Source organism: Polyodon spathula, chromosome 13, assembly GCF_017654505.1.
Source record: "Polyodon spathula isolate WHYD16114869_AA chromosome 13, ASM1765450v1, whole genome shotgun sequence".
NCBI classification, from domain to species: Eukaryota; Metazoa; Chordata; class Actinopteri; order Acipenseriformes; family Polyodontidae; genus Polyodon; species Polyodon spathula.
The window spans coordinates 6,174,566-6,180,023 of NC_054546.1; positions in this window are offsets into that span (position 1 = coordinate 6,174,566).

Consider the following 5,458-nt stretch of genomic DNA (forward strand, 5'->3'; position numbering starts at 1 on the left):
TTAAAAAGGAGTTAATCAAAGAATAGACACCTTGAAAATATGCCAGAGATGGGGCCTATTACCTGTAATAGTGGAAATTAACTTAATAGGATAGTGCCAAGATAAAATGGCTTTGCCAGTCTCAGTAGCAGTAGCAAATCATATAGGAAATCATGCATAAGCAGTGGGAAAATGCAAATAGGAAAGCAGCTTTTAAGTCAATTGTATTTTTTTTTTTCAAAGCAAATCCAAATGCTTTTATATGCTTTTTTTAATCCTACTGAGGTCAATTTAAAAAAAAATTCAAACATTTAGACTCACGTATATCAACATATCAACGAGATGCACAACTGAATTTGCAAAGACTGGGTCCAAGATAACTTAATCCCAGTGCAACAATAAAGAAAAACACACAGCATACATATAATTTAAATGGAAAGCAATAAAAACACTTCAGGTATTAAATAGAAGGAAAAAAACAACCATTGACTGCTTGAAACACTTATATGGTGACCAATGCAAAAAGCTTATTGAAAAAAAAAAAGTGGTGTTACTTTATCCATGTATTTATATTAAGGTTGTAATCTTAAATAGCAATAATAGATTGTTGCAATATTATTCCTGAGACAAAGCGGCTCCTTTTCAAGGATATCTGGCAAACCATATTTGAACACATTGATTGGCTTGAAGGTCATTTGCACATTTGTTGCAAACATAAGCCCTTTTTGTGGTTTTGGTTAATGTACATGACTGTATGTTGGAGGGTTTTGAATTGCAGGTAACATGGATCTTGAGTGCAAGCCTCTTCTCAAGCTTTGCTTTAGTACAGTTTGTCAATGTCACGGTGATGTAGTGGTTTATGAAGTCCGCTGTACTGTATGTTCAGTTTCAAACGAACATGTTTTAGCTGGATTTATGGTTTAATTTTTAGGGAATAATTATTATTAATCGTGTGTGTTGCTTTATACAGTTATTAAAAGTACAATAATCTTTTTTTTTTTATCCATTTTCATCATTCCAAATACGATATCTATTTATTAACAAATAAAATCTAAAAAGCAATGCCACTGCTTATAAACTGCTTTATTTTTGCTATTATTGTGTCTTTTAAATTATTATCATTATATGCTATATTTTCAATTTGTTTGCTCTAAGCGTTCTATGGTAAGCATATTGTAAATATTGCAGCAAGAACTGTTATTTAAATACATAAACAGGTGTTGATGTTGCTTCGTTTTATTAACATGTTTAGCATAATAGCAACCCAATGCATGGCTTCCATCATATACAGGGTTCGTTCATTGGTTCCAGTTCCACTGTCAATAGATACTGGGTTTACTTAAAAGGTTGCACTTTGTTGTTTAAAAACAAGGCTTTTAAAGGGACTATTATTTCTCCTAACCCCAAGTACTGGGAAATCTGACCCCTGACCCCCGGGCACCACAAACAAGTTTACAAACCCAGTGCCTGTGTACAAGACAGTCTCTTGGAGAGCATTTCCACTAATTTAATTGTCATGTAGAGACAAACTGTATGCAACACTTCAGCACTTAGAAATAAAACCTCACCACAGGACCACAGCATCAGTTAACCATTGCATTTAGAAGAAGGCAAGAATGTGAAAGTGATGGCTAAGCAAAGTGAATTAATGAACTGGAAACAAATGCAGCAATGTCAGTAATTCAGAGGAATGTATGGGGTAACCTTTTATTATGTTTATTAATTAATACAGTTAGTGTCTGGTCTATAAATGACCGAATAGAATCCTGATGATTTCATAACAACCAGACACCCAACAAAATCAATCACCAGAATTAAATATATACTTTTTTTTAAAAAAATTATTATTGCTGTTACTGAAAAAACACTACATGTGCTATGTATCAAAGGGATAGAGCTGATTAGATAAATAATCAGTCTTCAAGGAATGGACACAATTGGGTCAAGTTAAAATGGTCATTGTTGGCATTTTACATTTCTGGGTACAAGACGGAGCAGCTGTTATTTCCTATGATTAACCGCGATAGCCCATGTTATGGAAATATAGAAGTCCTATTACTCAGTTATTGGAGATTTTGGTTGCATTAAATAATTGTGGAAAAAAATATGAAGCACCATCTTGTAACCAAACACGATTTTAATGACTGATTTTTAAGTTACCAAGAAGGACAACATCAAGTTTTCTCTATTAAATATGACAGAAGAATATATTTTTGATTACCTTTAAACACCCATATTTGTATCTCAACAGACATTAATGGATTATGCATTTAAAAAGTGTTATTTAAATTAATGTAAAGGCTGTATTCGTGCAGTTTAGGTTCTGACGTGCATATACGCTCTCTGTAATCTGAATAATTTGTGTTAGTATACTTTTAAAGAAACATTAATGTTTGCCATTCAGCCTTAAAAAAAAAAAAAAGCATCTTGAAAAAGCAGCACGATTATTACATTAAGAGCAAGCCATTATCCATGCTGCCTATTATTCCACCTTAATGCAACTAATAACACTGAACTGCCAAAAAGAATCATCTTTTCTTCAATATAATAGACCCGATCATTTCTAAAGATGTGAATGCAGAGATTGAAAGGGGGGGAGGAAATAATAAAGGAAAAAACCCTTGAAAATGGTACTGATGCTCAGCTAAAATCACCTTAATTTAATAATTTAAGGTAGGAAACAAAACTATTCCACACAACAAACCCCAGCCTCCCTTACTTTATCGTGAGTGGTAATTATCTTTAAAAACAACGCCATTTTACATTAAGCTTAAGCCTCATTAAAATGAATGAGAGTGCCTCATTATGTGTAATTATGAGGGAATTGGAAATATCATGTAACTAAATGAGCAAATAATACACTGGATATTGAAGAAACTGCCTGCACTTTTACAGACCACTACATGTCCCATTACAAAAATGTTACCTCTTTAATGGAATAATTTGAGTCCTTGTCTATCTTTTTTTTAAGAAAGCCTCAAAAGGAAAATGGGGCTTTGAGAGAACAACAAACAACTGTTGAAGAGAAGCTGTGCAGTGGTAGGAGTCGTTGCCACTGGAAACTGCTTAAGGATGACTCACATAATCCACTGTAGTGATGAGAATTAAACTCAAGGGAGTCAGGAGGAAAATAGGGAATAATTACCCTTTTTAGATATTAATAATTTCATACTGGATACTTAAAACCAAAGAGATAAGAGAACTAGATGAGACACTTGAACGTAACAACAAGTAAACTAAAGATTAGGTATTTGAAAGGTTTGCACACTACGCAAAGGGGGTTATGCGCATCGCAAATGGCCGTTATGCGCAAATGACAAATGTACCATATTAATAACTTATTTTTGCATGCTTCAATCCGTTCCCTTTCAATTTGAAGATGACAACCAACATGACTATGGGATATCCCTGCCCATTGGGTAGGTATTAATGACCTCTTTATACCAGAGCTGCTGATAGGCCCTTTCCTGGGATGAAGCTCTCGGTCCCACCCACTGAGGGATTAAAACCGTCATCTCCATTTCTCTTTTCCCTTCTCAAGATGTTAAGGTAAGATCCTTTGTGTTAAACTGAGCACTATTGTAAAAAGAGCTTCCCCTGCGTTCGTACTGAATGCTGGCCTGCTGTTTTCCCGGAATCAGTCACCGCTCACAATGGTTACGCGTTGTAGTTCCGTTTAGGACCTTCTCCTCCGAGGAGTCTCACACACTTTGTGTCGGATCCTCTTCAGGTCTCGGTACTCAAAGAGGAAGTGGCAGCCTTGCTGTGCAAGTGAGCCATCCGTCTTGTAGACCCCACCTCCTGCGGAAAGGTGTTCTACCCAAGAAGGATGGTGGTTTCCGCCCCATCTTAGACTAAAGTTCCTAAAGATATAGAGGTTCCAAATGCTAACTCATCATCACATTCTCCAGTTCGTCCAACAAGGCGACTGGTTTAAATACGGGACACGTATTTCACATTCCCATTCGTCCAGAGCACAGGAAGTATCTCCGCTTCGCCTCTCCCTGGCTCCACGTACGTTTTCAAAGTGCATAGATGCTATCCTGGCCCCTTGCGTTGCAGGGGAACAGAGTACTAAACTATCTCAACTCTATCCCAGCTCTTACGAAGCCATCCCTGGGAGATCCTGCTTTGCCTGGATCTCCTCAATCAAGCAGGAGGCACTCTCTGGCATCCAGAACCTGCCAGATTCCATTTATAGGTCTGGCCCCTAAAAGGGGCCTCTGGACAGCCCTAGGGCTATCTGACGCAGTAGTGGCTACTCTGCAGAGCACTAGGGCATACTCTGCTAGGTTGCTGTATATATACAAGTGGAAGTATTTCCAGATTTGGTGTCTTACTAGAAGTCACGACCCACTTTCTTGCCCCATGCCTGTTATCTTGATCACAGCCTTCCACATTAATCAGTCTGTGGAACTGGAGTCCTTCCATCAACCCCATCTTCGGAGGAGGAGGAGGATGAGAGATTGAATTTCCTCTGCCCAGTGCGGGTGTTGAGCTGCTACGTGGATACGACAAGAGTTCTGCGTCATTCTGACCAGCTCTTTGTCTGTCATGGGATACAGACCCTAGGACAGCCCCTCTCAAAGCAGCGTCTGTCGCATTGGATTTCGGACAGTCTCGATTGCATATGATGGTGCTGGCTTGCCCCCACCTGGGAGGGTTAGCTACATCTTGGGCCCTCATCAGAGGGTCCTTGCTGTCCGATATTTGTACTGTGGCTAGCTGGGCTTTCCTGTCTTCATTAGACACGAGGGTCCTTGAGGGTGTAAGCTCACACCCCTAACCCTTGGGTTATGTGGTTCTGATGCGTCTCTCATATGGTGCTGTTCCTTCTCCCTCACGATGGCTCTGGTATACTAATCAAATAGTCAAATTGGTAGTCGTCTTCGAATTGATAGGAAACGTTAGATTACCTACCGTAACCCTGGTTCCCTGAAAGAGAAGACAACCACTAACCACAAGGTCACATTGGTTGCCCTCGCGTGTTTGATGGAAAAATTGAGATGGCTAACCGTAGGATGCTGGTTTTAATCCCTCAGTGGGCGGGGCTGCGTGTGTCATCCCAGGAATAGGCCTATCGACAGCTCTGGTATAAAGAGCTCAGTAATACCTGCACAATAGGCAGAGATATCCCATAGTCACGTTGGTTGTCATTGTCTCTTTCAGGGAACCAGGGTTACGGTAACCTAACGTTTTGCGCTGTGCACAAATATAATGTATGCATAGTGCAATTTAGTGGGAGCAGCTGCCAATTGGCAAGATCCTACTATGTTCAAAACTATGCTCTAAACACAAAACCAGCTTTGCGAGGCACAAAATAACGCTTTTAAAAAGTAAGCCCTAAGTCCGCGCACCCAATGACTGAAGTGAAATGCAGGCGCTTTCCGAGGTACTACAACAATAGAAAACACCCAACAATCATACAAGGTTCCGTCCACATCTATATAATGATTATATTCAAAAGAACAATTGTGAT